This window comes from Furipterus horrens, unplaced genomic scaffold, assembly GCF_987537825.1.
Source record: "Furipterus horrens unplaced genomic scaffold, mFurHor1.1.pri manual_scaffold_6, whole genome shotgun sequence".
In the NCBI taxonomy this organism is placed as follows: Eukaryota; Metazoa; Chordata; class Mammalia; order Chiroptera; family Furipteridae; genus Furipterus; species Furipterus horrens.
The window spans coordinates 187,272,013-187,295,916 of NW_028327176.1; the positions used below are offsets into that span (position 1 = coordinate 187,272,013).

The 23,904-nt window shown below is 49.7% G+C and overlaps 1 protein-coding gene across 2 annotated transcripts in view; it reads left to right on the forward strand.

The window, feature by feature from the left end:
• ZDHHC14 (zDHHC palmitoyltransferase 14) overlaps positions 1-23,904 on the forward strand; it is a 225,979-nt gene that overhangs the window by 29,672 nt on the left and 172,403 nt on the right. The window lies entirely within an intron of this gene.

A 23,904-nucleotide genomic window follows, 5' to 3' on the forward strand; every position in this document is an offset into this window, starting at 1 on the left:
GGGCGGGGAGGCACTGGGCCAGCAGGCTTTCTGAGGCCCAAACTGTTCTGTCCACCACAGCTCTACGCTCAGCACCTAATCAGCAGAGTCGGAGAGCAGAGTCGGTGCTTCAGTTTGCTGGGAGCTACGCCTCGTGGAAGCCTTTCTGGAGGACCTTGTTAAATCTGTGGGGCCCACGGCCCAGAAACACCGCCCCCACCAGGGGAGATACATCTGCAGGAGGTTGGACGAACAGTGAAATATACAAGCCTGAAACAGGACTCATCATCTGTCACCCCTCAGGTCCAGTCAATTCCTATGTTCTCTGCATTTCACCAGATAAGCATCTCTCAGATGTCCACCCCCAGGCCCAGACTTCTATGCTCGTACTTGGGACCACTGCAAAGTCTAACACGTCCCTCCCCAGCCCCTATCCACACAGTCATTCCTTGATGCACAGCCACACCATAACCATATTATTATATAATCTCGAAAGTAAGATTGTTTTGAATCTTTTAAAAAATTACATTATTTTTATTGAGATTGCGTCATGTTTATAGGTTAATTTAGGAAGAATCGACATTGTCATATCGTTGAATCTTCCTGTCTGTAGGCTTTTCAGGTCTTCTGCACCCCAGGTCAGTATCAGTTCTCTCTTAGTTCTTGTTACACTTATTCTGAAGAATTCCACTCTGTAGTTCCTATTATAAATGGAGGCCTTTTCTCCCAACTGGTTATTTTTTACACACATGCAAGTTATTTACATATGAGTTTGCTCCCACCATCTTACTGAATCCTCTTATAGTTTGAGTAGTTTCTTACTGGATTCTTTTTTTCTTTCATCTTCTGTCACCATATATTTGCCCCCCTTCGCCCTTTACGGCCCCCATCCCCTTCCCTCTGGTGACCACCATGTTGTTGTCTGTGTCTGTGAGTTTCAGTTTATATCCCACGCGTGAGCGTAATCCTACAGTTCTTGGCTTTTTCTGGTGTATTTTTCTTAGCATAATATTCTCAAGATCCATCCATGTTGTTGCAAGTGGCAGTATTTCATCTTTTCTTCTGACCGAGTGGTGTTCCACTGTATATAGGGACTGCATCTTCTTTATCCAGTCCTCTGTCGAAGGACACTTTGGTTGTCTCCCTGTCTTGGCCACGGTGAGTAATGCTGCAGTGGACATAGGGGTGCATATGTCTTTGCGAACATGTGTTTTGGAGTTTTTTGGATGGATGCCCAGAAGAGGAATTGCTGGGTCCTATGGTAACTCTATTCTTAATAATTTGAGGAACCTCCATACTGCTTTCCATAGTGGCTGTATCAGTCTACATTCCCACCAGCATTGAATGCGGACTCCTTTTTCTCCACAGCCTCTCCAACACTTGTTGTTTCTTGTCTTGCCGAGAACAGCCATTCTAGCAGGTGTGCGGTGGCATCTCGTGGTGGTTTTGATTTGCATTTCCTTAACAGCTAGTGAGGTTGAACAGTTATTCATGTATCTGCTGGTTGTTTGTTTGTCTTCTTGGGAGAGGGGTCTGTTCAGGTCCTCTGCCCATTTTTTAAAATTAGGTTGTTTGTTTGGTGTTGAGTTGAATGAGTTCTTTATTGGATTCTTTTGGGGGTTTTTAAGCGATACAAGAGTATCACATGCCAGTAGTGATCGTTTTACTTCGTTTTTTCTGATTTTTACATCTATAACTTCTCTCTCCCACTCAAGTGTGTTGGCCAGCTCTTCAAGGAACCCAAGTGACAAATCCTGGGGTGCAGGCTGGCAGAAGGAAGGGGGGAGAAGTGAGGGGTCCACAGGTGTGGGGAACCTGCCTATTGAATTGGATTGGATTTCAGAGATGGCAGGGCTCTTAATCCTGCAGGAGCGAGAATCAGAAATGAGATGTGAAATCGACCCACCTTCTGTTACAATGTGGAAATGCTTTTTAATTCAGATCCTGTTTAGGGTGTTGTGGCCCCTGAAGACGAGGCATGGTGGGACTCCCGTCTTCCCCTCCTCTAGGTTGTAGCATAAAGGGTGGCTCTGACGCACCCCTGCGGGGCGCTGTGACTAGGGCAACACTGAGTTCCTTCTTGGGGGGCAGTTCTGCCACCCACATGTGCTGTTTTCAACACTCACTCAACATCATTTTCTGCCACAAAAACTATGGAGGAGGCTAAGAAACCTCTGCACGGGCAAGGCTGTCACATGACCGGGCCCCAAAATCGCCACTGTGGTGGTTGCGGCCCCCTTGTCTGGCAGCTCTGGCATGGAACCTGTAGAAAAAAAGCCGGACGCCCACTCACAGACGTGGCCCCCCAGCCTCCACTGCCTCTGGCCTCACCGAGCCCTGCTGCTGTAGGATCTGCCAGGGAGAGCGGACTGCATTTGCCAAGCAGGGCGGTGTTTTTCTGAACTAGTGATCTGTGAGCTGGCATCCGTCTAAAATTAGCCTGTGAAAAGATAAGCTTTAAGACGTGTCATTAGGTGGAATGACAAGTCATTGAGAGTGAAATTTCTTGTTGTACAAAATCCCTACGCAGAGCGGGCGCGCTCACATCAAAGGGCGCCGCGACCTTCTCAGCGGCTCTTTCCAGGGAGCCGCGGAAGCTGGTGGCCGTGTACCTGTGGGGGCACCTGTGGGGGAGCACAGGGACCGGCCCCTTCCTGCTCGGCTGTCACCTTCAGCACAGGCTCCCAGGGACAGAGCCCAGATCTTCTGCATATTCCCTAGTGACCTTCCCAGCGTGTGGGGGATGATCCCTGAAGTTAATTATAGCGTGTTTCTGGTCACTGGGTGTTCTGTCCAAATGTTCTGATGTGTCTCCTTACCTCGGGTCTCATTGCCCTCCCTCGGTTTGGTGTGAACAGACAGAGCTTCCTCTTCAGATGCCGTTCTTCATTGCTCGGAGCTCCTGGCTGTGACATCACTTGGTGACATTTATAGTCACGTACCTGGTTGATGGGAAGAGTGAGTCATGGTTTTCCACGTTCAGTACCTTGAATTTCTTCTCTTCTCATCAAGGGTGATGAGATCCTGTGCTGTGCTTGGGAGGGAGTGGGGAGAGAGTTGACTATTGTCATGGAAATGACTGGAATCTAAATGACAGCCTGAGCCGCCTCCCCCTGTGCTGGTGGTTGTGGGCAGGAGGAAGGAGCAATCTGGGGGTGACTGTCTTGAGGAACTTCATCAGGGCTCTGAGCCTCGTTGGGCCTGCACGACAAGCATCTAGGCCCGGGGGTCAGGATTCCTAAGTTGTGTCTTTCCAACTGAGAGATGTAATCACTTAATGGTTAGTAAATCAATTTCAGGTTACTGGTCAGAATCAAGAACCAAATAGGACAAAAGACCTAGCCTACTTTGGTAAGGATAAGTATTGTTTTGTAAAAAATTTGTCTTAAGTTGTGCATGCGTGTGTGTGTGTGTGTGTGTGTGTGTGTGTGTGTTAGACTGTGATGTAAAAATGCATTTATTACTAGGTTGTGGTCCAAAAGTGGAAGCCATTCCTCTAGATGGATGCTGTCTTTAATGAGGTCTTTGGTTAAGAATTGAAGATTGTTTATTCATTCTTGTATGCCCTTGCCTCTAGGTGTATGTAGCAATATTCAGTGACCTATAGTTAGTTGAGAAAGGAGGGAAGGGAGGGAGGAGGGAAGGAAGGAGGTAGGTCTGATCTTACAGACCTGCTGGTTTGGAATAGAGCAGGTCTGGGGATTGTACTTTATTCCTCAATATCACCATAGGATCTTAGCAACCCTGTCTCTTCTCCTCCCTTTTCAAAACAATGTCCTGAGTGATGTGGAACCTGACTCAGTGGAGACTCCCATAAAGACAGATAGAGGTAACCAGCTTCAATCCGAAAGCTGATGATCAGAATAGTGAAGAATCCACAGGGGCAAAGGAGAACATGGAGAAAAATGCTCTCACTGAGGTTTACATAATTTCGGCCCTAGAGTTCCTGACTGGGTGATACTGTGTATGAGTTTCCTATTGCTGCTGCAACAGGTGTCCGCAAACTTATTACCTTATAGTTTAGATGTCCAAAACGGGCCTTGCGGCACTAGCATGGAGATGCCAACAGGCTGCGTTGCTCCTGGAAACCCTGGGGGAGAATCTGTTTCCATGCCTTTCCAGCATCTAGAAGCTGCCACGTTCCTTGGCTTGTGGCCTCATTCTCCTGTTTTCAAAGCCAGAGATGTTGGACTGAGTCCTTCTCATGCTGCTTCTCTCTGGTCCTTTTTTCCAGTTTCTCTTCCACCTGTGAGGGCCCTTGAGGTTACAGTGGGCCTCATGGAATAACCCAGGGAGACCTCCTGTTTTCTTTTTTTTTAAATAATTTATTTATTTGTTTATTTATTTTTAGAGAAAGGGGAAAGGAGAAAGAGAGGGAGAGAAACATCACTGTGTGGTTGCCTCTCACGCGCACGCCCCCAACTGGGGACCTGATGTGCAACCTAGTCATGTGCCCTGACTGGGAATCGAACCAGCGACACTTTGTTCACAGGCTGATGCTCAATCCTGAGCCACACCAGCCAGGGATTAATAACATAATTTTTTGAGACCTCCTGTTTTCAAGTCAGCTGTTTAGCAACCTAATTCCATCTCCAACCTCATTCCCCTTTGCACGTAACCTAACATATCCACATGTTCCCGGGATTAGGACATGGGCGACTTGTGGGGCCATCGTTCTGCCACCCATGTGGTCTGGGAACCTGCGATTGCCAACCGCTGGCGGCCCCTGCCAGAGCTTTTGTGTCTGTGGGGAGTGCAGCCGGGCTGGGCACGTGTGCCGTGACAGTCCGTGGAGGTGACCAATGGCTCCGTTCGTGCAGAGTCGGGTCGCTGTCCCAGGAGGAAGATGACCTGAGAGTGGTTTGACTGGGTTATCTGTACAGCCAGGTGGCAACACGCTCCTGCGCGGGGCTTTCACAGAGCTGACGTAGCGATGCTGATCCACTCGCGAAGTTGCCTGCAGGTAGCATCTGTCTTCATCTGGCTCACCTGCTCCCACCTGCCAGATGGTCCGTGGGACACAGCGTGAATGAACGCCAGTGCCTTTCCAAGCTCTGTGCAGTATTATTTGAATTTACTCTCCAGAACAGCTGTCCCAGGTCAGTGCCATTAAGATCCCTGTTTAGAGATGAGGCAAGCCAGGCTCGGAGGGGGCGGGGTTGGGGGGGAGGCTAGCAATTCATCCCGTAGCCGGCTCAGCTGGTCTGCGCGGCAAGGCCTGGACTGCAGCCCAGCACCCGGAGTGGGGTGATCAGCGCCACGCTCCCAGCGCTGGACGGGGATCTCCCTTGCTGGGTCAACCGTGTACTCAGGTTTCCGACCTCTGTAACGGCAGTGACAGTACTGGAGTCTCCGTTCTAGGCAGGGGACAGTCTCAGTGACAGAAGGAGCCAGGGAGCCACTCTGCCCGAGATTCTGATTAGATGATTGGGGGTGAATGACCTTGATATTGGATGCGGTTTAGGGTGCACGTTTCTGCATTGTTACTAGTGTGGGTATGAACTCTCTTTAACTGTTGAGGGCATCCAGGGTGACTTCAGCTCCTTAGGCATTCAGCCTGAACCGGCGGTCACAGTAAACCAGACGAGCACCCACGGTTCCCTCCGGCACTGGGATGTCGCTTTCATTCTTTCCCTGGGACTCATGGAGACGCTCAGCCAGGAGCGCTCTAGCGAGGTGAAGGGGCTCGTGAGTCAGCTTGGAAAAGGCCACGCAAGGCAAGTTTACCTGCAGTTTCTCTCTATTTGTGGTGAAATTTGTGTAACACACAGTTTGAGGCTTCTTGTCCTGGGTACGTTTGATTTTTAAACTAAATGGAAAACATTTTAGGCAAAGAAAAGAACCGCGTCTCGCTCATGGCCGTGTCTCCGGGACTGGACAGGGTGGATGCCTGACAACTGTGTAGGATGAAGAATCACCTTATTCACCCCTTTGTTAATAAAATACCGTGTTGGTGAGAGACCGTGTGGGACGGAAGAGGACAGGGTTGAGCCCTCGAGTTTCGGAGCCTCCTGCCTAGCGGATGTCCTCGCCCACCGCTTTTCCGGAGGGCGTCAGCCATCGCGTAGAAGGCGGAAAGCTAACAGAAGAGCGTAAGTCAGCTGAGGCTGAACTGTGTCGCTGTCTTCTGGAACAGTTTCTTTTCTTTGTGTGATAGCCTTTCCATAGGAGACGGTTTCTTGGGTCATTTCCATTATAACTTAATTTAAAATTTGATTTCCTGCGGGACTGAATAGAAGGTGTTACGGCTGCAGAGAGGCAGACCTGTTTTGTACTAGAAATCTAATTAGAGTCATTTCCACATGGTTTTATGAATGGCAAAGTGGCTTTCACGCCACGTGAACTGGCATGAGCCCACGGCTTCAACCTATGCTGATCACTGAAGGAACACAGGAAAATGCAGCAGGGAGGCAGCTTTTCCCCGCTTTTTGAAGTTGCCATGTACCCCTGACTTCTAAGCATGTGCTATATTTTGGGACCATTTTTGTGTTTTCGAAGCCAGATGGTTGTTCCAAAAGGAGCACTGTCCCCTGCCGATCAGGTGGAAAGGGAAGAAAAAGTGTCAACGCTTCACAATCGACTTGAGAGCTATTGTGCTCCTGCTGTCCTGGGGCCGTAGCATCTCACCTCCCAGACAAGGTGTGTCTGCCCCGGGTGCAGATTTGTTCATGACCTGGGGTCACTGTTCTTTGAAAATCTCTTCCTGTGCCTTAGCGGATGGCAGGTTTGCATTTGGGCATGAAATCTAGCGCAGGGCTGGCACGCTCCCTCTATTTCTTGAGACTCATTTGGGTAATAGGAATTTATAATTGAATTAAGTTAGCCCTTCTAACTAATTATTTTAATTTTACGTGGGCACACTTTTGCAAGCTAAATACCGAATTCCACTGTGTGTCTTTCCTGATGGAAAACTCTGACTCCAAAAAACCTCCGCTGCCTTGCGGCATACCTCTTCAGGGGAAAGGCTAAGGGAGTAAACCCCGACAGAAAATCCGGAGCCGGAGTCCCTAAGGCGGTTTGACGTTGTAGTCAACACCGGCAACTCCTGCGGCGCACCTGAAGCCAAGCTGTATTGACTCCGTCTTTCCCTTGGACCCTTCAGCTGCGAAGAGAGGGGGGGTCTGCTGCATGGGCAACAGCAGACCCTCCATATCACCCTGCCCAGGCTCTGTAGCTTCAGTTTCACTTGAGAGGACACTCCAGCGTCATCGCAAGATGTCGATTCAACATGGGAGGAGACAGATACCGTGTCACTCCCGAGTCGGACTGCACAGCCATTCTCGGCGGTGCAGATAGACTTTTAAGAAGCTACACCATCATCTCTCGAGACGGACGGCTGCCGACCGACCTTTCCTGATGGTGTAAGAAGGGTCGTTTTTCTTGAATAATGATGGCCCTCTCTTGGATAAAGCTTTTTATTGGCCTAAATGCAGAAATCAGTAGGTGTTCGCTAAACAAAGGAAGAAAAAGGTTACGAAACCAGAGGCTTCAGACTCGGAGAGGCCGGCCCAGGGTGAGATGTTCGGGAACTGCTGGCCAACCTCCAGGGGACTGTTCTGCCCTGGGTGCAGTGCGGGGTGTGGAACAGGTGAGTTCCAGTTCAGCTCCAGTTCTAAAGATTCCGACCGCGTGACCGGGGTCCCTGAAGGGCAGGTTTTGGCAACAGCGGCTGGACAGAGTGGCGTGTGCAGACATGTGCACAGATGCACCCCCTCCTGATCCAGAGCGTAGCTGGTGGCCCTGTGACCTTGACAAGGGTCCTTTTCCAGTGGAGATGTTAACAAATTGTGACAGGTCGTGTGCTATGAAGAGGGAGGATGCTTTGATGTCTCCCGGTGGCTGGCTTGCATCTTCCCTGAGGGAGCACTGAACTCCTGGGTACGGGAAACAGCAGTGACTGATGGAAAGGTGACCCCATCCCTCCACACACGCACTCTGTCCCCGGTAATTGTATCCGTGTGGGACTTCGCCAAGCGTCGACTTCATACGTAGCTGCGAACCTGGGCGATGCCAGGGACGATGCTCAGTGTGTGGTTTTTTACTCCGCCATGAGATACGCTAAAGGATTTTACAAAAATCCAGCTCTGATGTGACAGCCTCCAACAACCAAAAGAAAATAGGAAAGAAAAACAGTATTATAACTGACGGGTAATTAACTGCCAGTAATCTAAAAATAAGCTAGCTTACACAACATCTAGTTATACATTACAGATTTATGCACGATAGTTCTGTTAGAGTTTGAGTTCAGGGTCATGGAGGCATTCTGATGTGCTGAATAGGCCAAGGCTGGAGGAAGTGGGGATCCCTGCTGTTGCCCCCCACAGTGGGAGAACCACCTGTGTGGGAGCTGAGAGTTTCGTGCCACTCCACATGGTGGCCGAGGTGGCCCTAGCATTCTCTCTTCTGCTCTGTAAGTCCTGTAAGGACTTCATCCGATGCAGTGACTTCCGCTCGGTGACAGCCACTTTGCACTAGCTCTTACGGTGCTCGGAGGTGCCCTTGCCGGTTGTATTTGGGTCACTGAAAACACGATTCTGTGAATCATTGGGGCCACAGTAATAGCTGCTGTCGGGCTTTCTTTTCCTATCCTCTGGGCCCTTTCCAAGTGGATCTTTGACCCAGTTCTATTCGGTGTATCCAATGTTTGCCCGTGTGGATTGGGCCACGTGCAGGTGAGCGTGCCACAAGCTTTACATTACGGGAAGAGCGAGGATGTTTTTAAAAAGGCAACTCTGGTCTCCTGCCTTCATTTATGAGTGTCCGTGGTGCCGTTTGCTTGATGAAATTGGCGTGCTCGGCGGCGAGAGTCCTCACGGGACATGTTTCATCATGGCCCTGTCTGGGCTGGCTGCGGTCTTGGGGGAGGGGACCTGCTCAGGGTCTCCATGCCTGGGCTGCCGGCAAAGCCTTTAGAGGAGGAACTTCCTGGGTGTCTTGTTTCGACCTTTACACAGAGACAGAATGCGAGCTTGTCCGCGCCGTCCGTGGGCTCAGGCATCTCCGCCACCGCGCCTGCGCAAGTTTCTGTTCACACGGCAGGAATCGCCATATCGGGCCCTCGGGGTGGGACGTTGTTTATCCCACTGAATCCTCACATCTAACTTAGGAGCTTTACAGATGAGGAAACTGAGGCTCTGTGAAGTGACCAGGTAGTAAGAGGTAGGCCTAGGGCTTGACTCCTAATCCAGGGAGTATGTAAAGCATGAAGAAGGCAAGCTAGAATAAGGGGTGCCATGGGAACATCAGAGCCGTGTGGAGAAGTGAGTGGGAGAGGGGAGGGGGGCGGGCGCCAGGAAGCTTTCGTGGAGTAGATGAGACGGGGATGAACTTGAACAAAGGCGTGGGTGTAGACAGGTATGCATTTCTTGACCGTGTCTGTCTCTACCATTAGACTGTAAGCTCAGTATATAAGGGCAACCCCCTCCCCATCCACTTTTCCTTTCTGCACTGGGTCCCAAGGGCCTGGCAGAGTGGCAGAGAGTCTGGCACACAGTGGCCGTGTGCTCAGCGGGTACGTTTGAATGGACGTGGAGGAGATCTAGGGCAGAGAGGGGAGCATGGGGGTGACGAGAGGGGGCGGAGTGTGGCTTATTTTTACTGGTGTCTTGGGCAAGGAGAGGGCACGGAGTAGCCACCCACGAGGCAGGACACACAGGCTGATGCCGCCCCGTGGGAGGCCTTCGATGCCAAGCTGAAGAGTCTAGAGAGTCCAGTTCTCAGAATCCCGAGGTTTGCCGTGGGGCCTCGGAGAACGCAGTGTTTCTGAGCCTCCACTTCTTCTGTTTTGTAAGCTGGAGATCGCAAAGGTACAGCCTCATGAGATTGTTTGGAAGATGAAATAACATAAGACCTGTCAAGTGTGAAGCACCGTGTTGACACAGTAACGTGTCTGGTGACAGCTGCCTGGCGTTGTTTTTCTGAACCTGCTAGGCCACGCGGGAGAGCTGCAGCCGTGGGGAGGGCTGGGATCGGGCTGGGTCAATTGCTCTGGCTGCCGCGGGATGGTCTGGAGCGGAGGCAGAGGCCCTACAGGAGATGCGGAGATGAGGTGACACTCCTGTTAATATTGGAGTAACCCTGGTGACAAGTCATGAGGACTTGAATTGGGGGGTTGTAGGAAGAATGCAGTGAGGGGGTCCATGTGCCAGAGATCTTGTGGGGGGGGGCTGAATCTCCAGGACTTGGTAGGGTGGAAGTTTGCACGTGGTGCCCTAGGGGAATAATGATCCCAGTCATGGAAAGGTGGGAGCCAGGCAGGTTTGCTCCGGAACGATGATTTCAGTTTGGGTTACGTTGCTTCTGCAGTCCCTGTGGTATTCCCGGATGTGGAAGTTCCAGAGAGGAAATGGCATCCTGGAACCCTGGAGGGAGGTTGGGCAGGTGGGTCTGCAGGGAAGTGTCTGTCCTCAGCCGTCTGGAGGGAGCCCAGGATGGGGGCTGGCGGAAGACAGGCCTGTGCCAGGCGGTGGGTACAGGGGTGCCCAGGATGCCTTCGCCTGCCGAGTGAGGTTGGTAATGAGATGTGGCAGCCACTGAGAAAGGGCAGGGGCTGTGGTGACTGACGCATGTGACACAGTGACGGCAACTGGTCCGACTGGCATGGCCCTGACCTAAGACCGCAGGTCTTCCCAATGCAACCCAGGCCTTTCTGGTAATTAGCGCGCCCTAAAAAGGCCCAGCGAGCTGGGGGCGCTGCCGCAGGAATCCCACCAATGCCTTTGGCTGGGGACCCTTGTTTCCCTCTCCCATGAAGCTTTACTCTGGACAGCACATTTTCATTTCCTGATGGCGGCCACGGGGACCAAGCAGACACGCCAAGTTAGGTTAGTGGACGGGCCCCTCCGTAAGGAGGCCACTTCCCCGCCGGAGGGTACCGAGTCTCTTTTCAGGGACGTCGCGTGGATGAACCTGTGTGCTGAGCTGTGCTCCTATGTGCCTTGGACATCCCTCCTTCTGCTCTCCCCCCATCACGAGTGGGTTTGTCTTTGCAGTGAGATTGAGGCTCTTAATCTTTTTCAAAGGAAATAACGAGTCCTCTTCCCAGAAAAATTCTGATGTGCTTATGTCTGGCATTGGGGTCCTTTCAGTGGGTCTGAGCGTCCCCTGGAGACCCTAGTTTAAAGATCCTTCCCTTAAAGGCTCAGCCTCAGCATTTTCTTGTTACTAATAAAATGCGCTCTGATATGTGCTATTGATGCTACTTGCTCTACGATGCAATTATATTGCTGATTGTGTATTTAGAGCTGGGAGCCCTGTGAACGCTGTGATTCATTCTTCCCCATATAAATCAATTGTGGGGACATGTAGATAGGCGTTCTGAAGAAGGGGAAAACACAGATCGGTTAAATTTACAGACCCTAGTGTTTCTGTGGGATAGTAGTGTAAAAAAAATGCACCCAGGCCTACTTTCTCTTTACTTGATACATTATTTGATTTTCTAAAACGGGACAGGCAAGTTAGAAGTTATGTGTACTGAACTGTCATGTCATTTAAAAATAATTAAAAATTCCAATACATGGGCCCCGCTCCAGACCTGCTCTATTCGAGTCTCTGAGGGTGGGGTCTCAGCACTGGGCACCTTTTAAAGGCTTCTCGGGTGATTCCAGTGAGCAGCTGAGATGCAGAACTGCAGGGCGTGGTGTTGCCTGACCGAAAAACATCTCCTTACCAGCCTGAAATTCTCCTCCCCATCACTGTAACTTGGATTAATAACTGTCCTCTTTCAGATGTAAATACACCCATAATGATTAAATTAACCAAATATTTGGATTCAAATTAGCTTAGGAAGAGGACTTTCTTCCTAACCTCCCCTAAGGTCAGCCACAAGGAGAGACCGAGAGTTTAAACAGGGTTAGGGGAAAAGATGACTCGTTTTTGGAGTATATCATGAAATACTTGGGGAGACGGTAGGTGTGCATAGGCTGCAGAAGGGGACGCCCAAGCAGCCAGAAGTCACGAGGACGCCACAAATGTGAGGACGCAAGAGGTTGAACCTGGAGTAGCAGAGGAAGGGGTCGGGGGGCTGACGAGTGAACTCAAGACTAATTGCAAGTACTTCAAAATTGTCCCAGGTGAACGGACACAGATTTCCAGTTTATTTATAAGATGAATAAACTCCGGGCATCTAATGCCCAGCATGGCGCTTATAGTTAAGAATACTGCATTGTATAGTTGAAAGGTGCTAAGAGAGTAGGTCGTGAATGTTCTCACCACAAAAAAGAAATGGTAATTATGTGACATGATGGCACCGTTAGCTGAAGATATGGTGATAATCGGTGTGCAACATAGCCGTGTATCAAATCCACACGTCATACACCTTCAACTCACACAGTGGCGTCCGTCAGTTAAATCTCAATAAAGCTGAAAACATTTTGTCTAAAAATATATTTAAAAATTTAAAACTTTTAAATGTATTTAAAAATTTTTCAGTAACAGTTGACATGACAATGTTACATTAGTTTCAGGTGTGCAACATAGTGTCTAGACCTTTATACACCTTGCAGAGGGATTCCTCCCCCTCAGGTCTCGTCCCCACGTGATGCCACGTGTAGTTATTACAATATCAGTGACTGCGTTCCCTGTGCCGGACTTTACGTCCCCGTGACTGTTTGTGTAACCGCCAACTTGTCCTTCTTAACCCCCTCCCCTTCCTCACCCATCCCTGCAGCCCCTTTCCACCTGGCAACCATCAGAGTGTTCTCCGGATCTGTGAGCCTTTTCGTTTCATTTGTTCATTTGTTTTGTTTTTTAGAGTCCACTTATTACTGAGCTCGTGTGGTCTTTGTCTTTCTCTGATTTATTTCACTGAGCGTAGTACCCTCTAGGTCCATCAGTGTATCATGTGACTGTTTTTAATTGAAGTAAAACATACAAAACATACAATTTACCATTTTAACCATTTTTAAGTATGCAGATCAGTGACATTAAGGACCTTGTGTAGTTTTAACTAATCGTTTTGTGAAAAATTTCTGAATCTTCAAAAAGAGTTGAGAGAGTGGGAAAGAGTGTAAATAAAGTATTTACTTGGAAAAGTATATTTCCTGGACTGGCTGCTGAGTGTGCCAAACTTGGGCTTTTCCGGGCAACAGGAAAGCAAGCATTTAAGATAAGAATGCTTTATGGAAAGTTCTCATAGATTCTAGAAATAGGACTGTTGTTTTAATATGAAGTGATTATTTTTATTTTGTTGGAGGAGGAAGGAAATCTCTAAATTAGCCAAATAAGAGAATTTTAGAGATGTTAAGATTAAAATCGGGACTTTGAGTTGCATTTGGAAGGATGGAAAATCAGTGAGACTCTGGAAAACAAATGTCAGGTATAGGCAAATCTCTGCTTTTTTCATCAGCCAAAGTTAACAAATTAGCTTCACAGTTAGGTACCGTGCAGCACAATGTGAAATCCCACGTGAGTGTGCCAATGTGGGAATCACCATAGTTACATCTATATTAAACTTTACGTTTTAACGTCCTTGTAAAAGACGCCTGTGCCTTTATAAAAGGACTTCCCCGGGGAATGAAATGAAACTTTCCCTTCTGTGGCCCCACGGGACCCCTCCCTCGCGCAGGCATTGTTTTTGAAATCCAGAAGTCTAGGTGTCGAATTCCAGGCAGCCAGAATGTTAGTGTTGCTGTCAGGAAGCTAGATCACAATTTCCAATAGCAGGGGGAGCCAAAGCTGTGGCGTTTATGGATGTGTTTGGCTGTGGGCGATAGGAGGGAAAGCTCTGGACAAGCACATTTTGTAAGTGATAATTCAGGGTATTGTCCAGCCCGTAGTGAGTTCCAAGAGCTGAATTCATCTAGGATTGAACATTCCTGCTGAGTTATCTTCTTCACCCCTTAAAGAATCGCATCGCCAACAAAGAGTCTTTATTGCAGTGAATGTGAGGGTCATTGAGTGGCCTTTTTAAAAAAATTTTTTTAACATTCTGTCACTTAGGGTTCGTACAGTTCCTCAGCCAAAGAAACTGTCATTTTCCTCATTTAGTATAGTCATTTACATCTCTTATTTCCTTCCTTCAGTCTCAACACATCTTAGGGCCCTTAAGAAAATAGCAACTACAATCACAGAACACTGGAAATTATCTTTTAAGAGTTTGTAGAAGATATGAGAAGTTTTGTAAGGACTGGAGAATGACTGATCCTAAGATATCTTTTACTACAAAGAAGTCTGGGTGGGTATTGATTTCTGGCCCAACTTTTTCCAGGAAGGCACCAAATTAGATAAATAAGTCGTTGACACACAGGCACTACGACGGGCCCAGGGACCAGAGCCGTAGCCGCTGACTGGGACTCCAGGGAGAGCGGAGGTTTTGACCTGAACGAAAAACTCCGTGGCGGAGTCATGCAGTTTCACACTCAGAAAATGCTCCTCTCTGGGCTCAGCCCTGTGGAAGGAACAGGAAAAGTGAAAGCAGGATCCTTTCCTAGTCCACCCAGGGAGCCATTTTAGAAGACACGGTATTTGTACATGAATGACAAATAATGAAAACTACATTCTGTGAGATCAAACAGAGCCACGTGGGAAGGAGAGAAGCATCAGTCTGATTGGGGTTTATTAGCTCTTTTTAGTCTTCAGAAAGCCCAGACCAGTAGCAGCTGAGAGCAGGAGCTCTACAGCCTGGATGCCCCAGTTCAAATCCCGATTCTACCACTTCCCAGCTGTGTGACTTCAGGTGAGCTACTTAACTTCTCTGTGCCCCAGTTTACACATCTTTAAAATGGAAGTGGTGATAGAACCTACATAGGAGGGATGTTGAGGGATTAAATGTAAAGTGCCCAGCTCGCAGATAAATGTTTGCTATAATTAAAATTATTCTGTAACCTTATCATGTCTATCAATAAACGCCGACCACCTGCTTAAGAGCCCTAATGCTGGCAGTGTGTTTAGTTTATTGGACCTCAAGGTTCAAGGGCTTCTCCCAGGGAACCTCTGCAAAGCTTGGTGCCGAGAAGACTGAGGGGCCCTGAGCGATTCCCTGTCCCTCTGAGGGCTCTGAAATCTCAACACAGGTATTTTCAAAGTATTCACTTCCCTAAACAGTGCGCTTGCCAAGTACCAGTTATTTTGTGTCTTGAGGGATATTCTCTCGTGGCTCAGATTCGAACACAGGAAGAGCTATCCGGCAGGCCATCTGGCAGAGCCCGGGAGCGGTGCCCCCCTTCACCCCATCCTGGTCCTTCTCCACGGCCATGGGAGGCGGTGGGCGCGAAGAATGTAGCTTCTAGACTTACACCGACCCCTGGCTGCGTGACCCACGCGTTCTGACTTCTCTAAGCCTCCGTTTCCTTATCTGTGAAATGGGGTTGATAATGAACGTACCTCAAAGAAATGTGATGATTGAACAGGATAAAGCTCATATAAGATGTTAGCACTGGGGGCAGCTGCATGACTGGGACGCCGGACCCTTCTGTACTGTTGTCGCAACTTCCTGTGAGTCTGTTGAGCGTGGATGTTCTCTACTAAGTTCTGCACGTTCTCATTCATCCTCCGGGTCCACGTCTCAGATAGGGAAGCTGAGTGGAGGAAGCCTGGGCCACTGCGCCGAGGCGCCTCGAGTGAGTAGCAGAGCTGGGTCCGCTGTGAGTTGTGCGGTCAGGAAGGTGAGCCCCTCCGCTGACGACCGGGCCGCTGCCCCGGATCCTCGGGGCGCCTCTTCACTTTGTCCTCCCTGGGGGGCAGGGAGCCTTTGGTGCCCGTCCTGGAACCTGAATGTGCACCAGCCAGTACTGATGTTTAGTGATTTTCGGTAACCCGGACGGCGTACAGCTTATCAAGTTAGTAACATTTACATCTAACACCACATTTGGTGGCTTTGTGAATATCTTGACAGATGGGAATCGAGTTCCAAGTGGACTTGAAGGCTGTGTATTAGAAACTATCCGTCAGCGCAGCATTGCCCTGACCGAGGCCAGTTCAAACGCAACCCCCTGAGTGGGAAAGACTGCCCTGGTCACAGACAGACACGCTTTGTCTCCCTGGAAGCCGAAGGAAGACGGCGGTGTCTCCGTGAAGCAGACGCACGTCGGTGAATTAATAGCACGGGGCATGGCCATTCATCACGCCCTTATCGGAAGAGTGTGCTCAGTTCTTTTATTCAGTTTCCAGGGGAGTAGGGACTTGTCGGCAGATGAGCAGCCTGAGTGACTGAGGCTATGGTGGCAGCCGCCACAGCTGGGGACTAAGAGACCAGTGGGTGACCTGGGCCTGCGGGGATCTCTCCTTTTCCAGTCGGTGGTTTGAGCTTCTCTTTAATGAGCGCTTACTGTCAGCATTGCCGCCTTCTGTCACCTGGGGGCTCCTGCCCTGAGCGGGCTTCCTGGTTTCTCGTAGCTGCCGACCGGGCTGCTGTGACCACGGAGGACCTGGGCCAGCCGAAGGAGGCCTCTCTGATGGCAGCCGCTGCTTCCCAGCCACTCACGGTCACCGTGGGGGCTGATCACTCTTGTGTTCATGGTTCCTGCGTTGCAGAGGAGGAAGTGGGTTCTCGGGGTGCGGCAGGGCTCTCCTGCTTCTCCGTGCTGCCTTTGCAGGGACTGACTACTCACACACACCCCGTCCCCCGCCCCGCAGGGTGCTGGCCGTGGCAGGCCCCCTGACGCAGCCCTTCTGCTGCACCCTGTGGGAGAGAGCACGCATGTGACGGTGACCGGACAGTGGTCTCCACCTCCGCTGCTGCCTCGCGTCCAGGCCTCTGTCGTCATTACCTCCCCGCGTCCCCCACCCCTTCTCCAACCCTGTTCTCAATACGACAGGAGTGACCTTCTGAAACACAAACTGGGTCATGTTGCTTCTCTGCTCAGAATTGCCAGGGCTCTGACCGTGGCTGGGAGGGCTCTGTGAGCTGATGGCCTGTTTGACACCCCCTCCCACCCCCCTCAGCTCAGGTCCCACCCCCTCCCCCTGCCGGTTTGCTCCAGCCGCCCTGGCTTCCTCGCCGCTCCCCCAGTGCCCTGCGAGGTCTGGGCTCCTGCTGTTCCCTCTGCTGGGAGTCCTTCCCCCTCCATGTGCACATGGCTGCTTCCTTATCCTCCTTCACGTGTCCAGCCAAATGTCACCTTCTGTCATGCCCCCACCTGTACCCCTCCATGGCCACCCTGTCTACAATGAGAACCCCCCTACACTCATAATCTCCTTCCCTACTTTATTTTTGATCATTTATTCTGATCACTGTGTAATAGAATACATGTTTTACTTTTTCATATTGCTTATTACTTCTTTCTTTCAATTAAACCGTAGGCTGCTTGAGGGCAGACTTTTAAGTCTGTCTTATTTTTGACCAAATCTCAGTATCACTAGGAGTTCAGTAAATATTTGTTGAATGAGTGAATAATGAGTAATATTGTTCACAATCGGTGTTAGTCCCTTGGATGATCAATGATCTGCACCCCCATTTCTGTGTCTCCGGCTGAGCCTGGCACACAGTATGGCCTCAATATCTGGTACCCTCAACCCACAAACAGGATGGAGGGTCTCCTGTGTTAGAACTAGACCTGTTTGCAGGGAGAGACGCAGGCTGTATGACATATTAGGGTCTCTACTTGTTTCTAGGGTCCTCGACCATTTCAGTGCGAACCCAGAACGAACCTCATGGTTCCCCAGATTTTCATTTCTACCCCTTTTTGTGCATCTGTAAGCCAGTCGCTAGTGGGAGTTGCCCAGAGGCGCCCAGCCCAGCAGCGCTTGGGAAGTGGGGGTCTCAGCAGAGTCGGAGAGAAGCTGTCCGCATTTCCTGGTCTCTGGTGGCTCCGATCTTCCCAGGCTTTGCAGCGTCTGCGTTCTGTCCCGGCAGGTTTCTGGTGTTTGAGAAGAGAGCTCTGCAGCTGGAAGCCGTTTCCAGGCAGACACCAAATACATGTCCTTATTCCCCAATTTCTGTTCATTTGGTTATTTGTTCTCTGGGGCTGCAGCCGCCTCGTCGCTTGCTGCCCCTGCCAGTACGAGGCTGGCAGATGCGCTGCGTGGGAGTAAGGAAAGGAAATTTCCTATCTTAATTTCTCTCCGACAAGCACATGTGCAAATCTAGACCAGCCTGTTGTATAAAGAAGTAAAGGATAGAAGGAAACACACGTCTCCTTTCTCGTGTGTGTGTGTGTGTGTGTGTGTATTATTTCCAAGCAGAAAAGATCCCCTTAATGTCAACCTATGTTCAACACATGCAGGGACTTCCTTTCCTTGTCCCCGCCTGTGGGTTTAGTTGGGAAGGCAGGTCCTGCATGTCTCAACTGCAGTTTGTGTATTCGTGGAGAACATTGGGAAGAAAAACCCCATGAGATCGCTCCACGTGGTGACCCACGGGCACAGGACTGATAACTGTTGAGTGGTCGTCAGTCATTGGCATCGAGTTCTTCCTGAGTGCCAGGACCTCGGCCTGAAGCTTTACGTGCGTTTCTCGTGTACTCCTCACGACAGGCAGGCAAGGCTGATGCCCTTCCAGGTGCAGAGGGTGTGGCTTCGAGAGGTCCCGCTTGAGGTCCCACGGCCCCCCTAGTGGGGCAGGCTCACGTTTAGAGCTGGCGGTCTGACGTCAGAGGCTCTGTCCTCACCCTACGAAAACTCCCGCCCGAAGAGGGAGGGGAGGGACCCTGAGTGACATGAAACAGTATTCTGCACTGAACACCTGGCCTGCTCTGCCAGTCTTCCCACCTAAATGCACATCGTAACAGTATCATTAACGTGGAAAAAAGTGAAAATAAGCTTTGATTGCCGTGGAATTTATGCAGCTCACAGCGAGCAGCAGAGTAGCCAGGCACAGCCCCCAGCACACAGGGGCCGCCCAGTTAATGCTGAGGGAAATTTTGCTCGCACAGAGTTTGAGCACGAACACCAGAACGTCCAGATTAAACTAGGAAGGAAGCTGCGATAACTGGGGGTCAGTTCTGTTCAGCACAACTGGGCCTGAACAGTCCAGCATGGCGTGTGTTTAAAGAGCATTTCAGGTCCACTGTTTCATAATAAATTCCATCAATGGTCAACCATCATTAGTCACCATGACCATCCAGTTTTCTATGCGTCCGAAAATAGCTCAAGCATGTCAGTTAGTGACCTAAGCCCTTCCAGTGAGCCGCAGTAGGACCACATTCGTGCATGTGCAGGAAGTCAAAGATCAAACCCAGCAGTCATGTGACTCGCAACTCAGGGCAGTGTGTTAGTCAGCTTTGTGGCTGTAACACACCATTCTAAAAGTTCCCTGGCTTTTAACAATGAATGTATATTTCTTGTTCACATAGCACAGTACTACTGTTTTTGTAAATCCTCAGGAGGATATGTTGATTGATCAGAGAGAGAGAGGAAGGGAGAGAGAGAGACAGAAGCATCGATCTTTTTCGTACGCTGACGAGGGATCGAACCCACAATCTTTTGGTGTACAGTACGATGCTCCAACCGAGCTACCCGGCCAGGGCCACAGTGCTAGTCCGTAGGCAGCATGGCCCCGTAACGGCTTTTCTTATCCAGGAGCAGCGTACGTCTGGACATGCTGTTGTCATGGCAGAGGCAGAACAAGCTGCCACGTTGAACCATGACATTGAATTTAGAGCTTGTCCTCTGATGTGGCAGGTTTCACATTCGTTCCCCTTCTGCTGGCCAAAGTAGTCCCCTGGCCGGTGTGGATGGTGGGGTCAGAGGTATATTCTGCCTGCCAGGATGCATTGCAGGTCATGGGACAAAGGGCATGGGTGTGCAGTCTTGGGGATGAGGACAGTGGGAAGCATGAGGTGAAGCCCTGGAGAAGCTGGCAGTCTGCACCTTCTCTTGGCTCGCACCGATGTGCCACCTTGGTTCAGGTATTTGATCTTTGTTTGGAGATAAAATCTGTGCTACTACGTTTGCGGTTCCTGGCTCTCACGTCCAGTATCGGCACTGTTTTTGGCAACCGCTTGAGGACCCGGAGGAAGCAGCAGGGTGGTTGATTCTCCAGTTCTCTTGTGTAAGAAGGCCTGAGAACTGTCTTGACTTGGGAAGCATGGCCGTGACTTTCAGAACGCTTGGGGCCCATGAGTTTGAATTAGTGAGTTGCCCCAGCAGAGTGAGGCCTCACGTGGCTCTGGGCTAAGAGAGCGCCAGAGCCCAGGTAAGGGAGGCAACAGCGGGTGGACAGGAGCCTCAGTGGGCACTTGCCTCAAAGGGAGGCAGGTGGCTAGAGAGCAGAACCCATAGCTGTGACTCCAGATTCGGTGTCCCCGTCAGGGTCCTGGAGTTAACCAGTCCAGCCAGGAGCCACAGGATCGAATAGGGAGGGTGGCAGGGGAACGCACCTGGAACTCGCAGCTCCGGTGTGCGGACGAAAACTCCTTTGAGCTCATCTAACCTCAGGTAAATTTTTCAGAGCTACCTAGAACCAACTTTTTAAACTTCTTGTTTAAAAAGTATGAACAGCATTATTTATTCATTTATTCAATAGGCGCTACATTCACAATGTGCCACATGCAAAAGGGACGAAAATATTCTCGAGACGTCTCTGGCCCTGGCTCCCAACTTCTTTCATTCTGCTCCTGGGGCCATTAACTCGTTTCTTGTGTCTTTTGAATCTTCCAACAGGTGTTACATTTGAACCTGTTTGTTCCTTGGTACAAACATTTTGTTACTCCGTATACAATAGGAAAAGTATTTTGTGTTCATATAAGTGCCTTCACTCTCGGGTTAAATAATGTAAGAAGATGAAGTTTATAAAAAGAGGTGGGGCAGGCCCGCCTATTGAGTATTTGAAGGTTTAGCGTTAGCCTTGAGTTAACTCATGATAGAAATCTTTTATCCTCAAGATGCCTCGGTTTTATTAACTGGGAAGGTGCTACGCTGATGCTCATTACCCAGCCTCAGAAGAGGAGCGGCAGAGCTCTCTCAAAGGCATCCATAATATTCAGGACGTTGTTTGAAAACTTCCCTGGTGACCTTCATGAATGGGTTTGGTCCGCGAGAGGTGAGTAGGTCCGTCATGGAATACGGGAGCCTTCCCTCCCCAGGCTTCCCGGCCCCTCGCGGGTATCTAATGCCCCTGTCTCCTGGATGGCAGAGTAAATATTATTTCCATTAACTAAGGAGAAAAGGAAAGTTCGCAGTACATCATTTCCCTGGCGTTTTGCCCGGGGCGCTCTTATCCTGATGGAGAGAGCTCTCGCTGGAGGCCCCGGACAATGTGCCTTTGTGGGCCCTGCGGAGAAAGCCTGCAGCCGCCCAGCCCGGCCCTCCGGCGCAATTGTCCCTCTTCTCTTCCTGGTTTTCCCTCCACGGGTGTGTCTGGGGGCCGCCTCTGTGGCCTGCGTGCTCCTGGTGGGGTTTGTGTGTTTGTCTGTTTGTTTTAAAGCAACAATTTAAGGCATTTTAAAGGGAGATTTATCCAGAACTTGGTCAAAGAGCATCAGTGGGCAAAGGGAAGGCAGTTATTTCCTTTGTTACCAGTTTGAAGCCAGCTTAGGTAACTGTCCACAGGTCGCTTGGGGAAGGGTCCCACTGCCAGGGTGAAGGGTCAGGCAGGAGGGTCGTGTAATGACTAAGGCCAAGGCCTGAAGTGATCTTGTGGCTGGAAGTTGGGTTTCATGGGGGGGGGAGGGCAGGACCCCGAGGGGAAGGGTCCCTGTGGAAGCCAGAGTTGCAGGCAGCGAGGACTCTGAGCAGGTGGACAGAAGTGGGGCTGGGACCGGGGGCCACTCCAGGCAAAGGGTTTCAGCTCTGCCCCTCCCGTCACAGCTTAGGTACAGAAGTGATGTTTCTGTAAAACCACTGACAATAACTGCTCTGAATTCCTGGAGATGAATTAATACTACCCAAAGGCACAGAGGGATTCTAAGAGTTAATGGCACCTCTGTTTTCTGCCAGCTTCTTGCAGCACTTTTGATTAGACAAGGGCCATTATAGTTTATTAAAAATCAACAAAACCCAGTTGGGCTAGAAATGGATAAAATCTTGGTTCATTTGTCTTGCCCCTGTCTTCTTCCTGTTACATTTCCATTTTATGTGTTTGTCTGGACGAACTAGTTTCTATTTTTAAAGCAACAAGGATGCTTTCAGGCTGGAGTCGGAGAGGCCCCCGCTGCTGCGTCAGGGGCACCGGCGCCTCGTCTTGGCCCAGCCTCCCATCGCAGAGAGTCTGCGTCCCTAGGACTGAGGGGTGGGTCACGTCGCTGTCGGGGAAGGCAGGTGGGGTGAACAGCACTTGGATGTGCAGACTGGGCTGTCCCCACATGAAGGACAGGGACAGAGCCGTGGCAGGAAGAAGGCCAGGGCCGGGAGCTGGGTGAGGGCTGCCTAGGAGCCAAGAACCCTAAATTAGAACTTGACCTTCCAGGTCCTGAGGAAGACATTTGTCTAGGAGGATAAAGCCATGCCATTTAAGTCTCTTCCCTTGATGTATAACACGTCCATATTTAGGTAATGGTGAGCGGGCCTCTTGTTCTCTTACCCTACCCACCACGGTTGTTGGGGCTTTTCTCCGCAGGGAAACTTGAAGTTTTGTCATGGTGTTTAAAAAATAGTTTATTTGGTTTCTTTGTAACCATGGTACTTAAGTCTGACTTCAAGTTACTTAAAGGATACATTTGGGATAATTGCTGAGCGAAACGTTGTTCTACCATGCAGCTTATCCTTTTACCAAAGGAGTATTTTTCCTGTCTAGAGTTTGTATGGTGGGTGGATAGATTACGTTGGCACAAGTGATTATAAAGACCGTTTTGTTCCGTATTCAGTTCATTTCAACAAATACTGTTTTTCAGCTTACATTGCATTCACCTCTACATACCCATATTGATCTGCCCTTTTCCCGTCCTGATGTCATCTTCCATTGACGTCGCTAAGTGTGCGGAGCATGTGGCTCAGCGCGGTGGACAGTGCAGGGGGTCAGGTTCTAGTTATGTGCTTGCAACAATGAGGGGACAAGTAAGAACTGAATAAAACTTGACAATTTATGGCTTCAGCTGTGGGTGCTAGATTTTCAGTGTCGTGAAGAGACTATTTTCTGATTTTTTAAAAAGATACCTTCTTCACATTTTAAAATAATAAAAATGAGAGTGCTTTAATTTGTAATTAGCCCGATTAGTTCTCATAAACCCTTAAAGGGAAACACGGTGTTCCGCATTTTATAAAAGAGAAGATTTAGGCTCAGGGAAGAGTAGGGACTTGCGCAGTCACACAGCCATGCTGCAGAGGGGCCAGGCCAAGAGTGAAACTCACGTGACTCTGAAGGAAGGCCCCTCTGCTCGTACCTTGCACCTCCTTGGCACCCAGGATCATGACTGTATCATAAACAATCACAAACGTTTGTTAGTCAGGGAAAGATAATTTTCCTATGGGGTGAGGTTAGGTCCATAAATAAATACGAACTTCAACCCCTGGTTTTTCAAGTACATTCAAGAGTTTCTCACTGAACCTAGGTTTACTTGAAACTTAGATTCAGAAAGGAGTAAAAAGAAGATCCATTGTATACTCTAGAAATATTATTTAATTTCTTTTTAAACCCACTTACCAAATCAGATTTATTAAGGTATAGTTTACAGAAAAGAAAATGAACCCATTTTAGGCGTACAGTTGGATGAGTTTGACAAATAAGTGGGGTTGTGACACATCTTGGCAGTTACAGTGAAGAACTTCTCGCCTCCTTCCGAGCCCTTGTGTGCATGCGTGTGGCCCCCAGCCCTCGGCAGCCACACATCTGCCCGCGTTACAGTGGTGCCTTTTCTAAGATTTCATTTGAATGGAATCGACCACATGTGGTTTTTGGTGTCTGGCTTCTTCTACTTACTTCTTGAGCCCCCTTTTAATTATTCCTACTTGGACTCTTAGTCCTGGGGCCAGGAACTCAGCTTTACTCCCCAAGTGCAATCAGACACTGTCACGATTCCTCCTGACTTCTTAGTGGTGGGAAAATTCACTCGGAGACGGAGGCACCTCAGGCAAACCACTGCTTGGAATTTTTCCCCCGTAGGCCGATGGGCT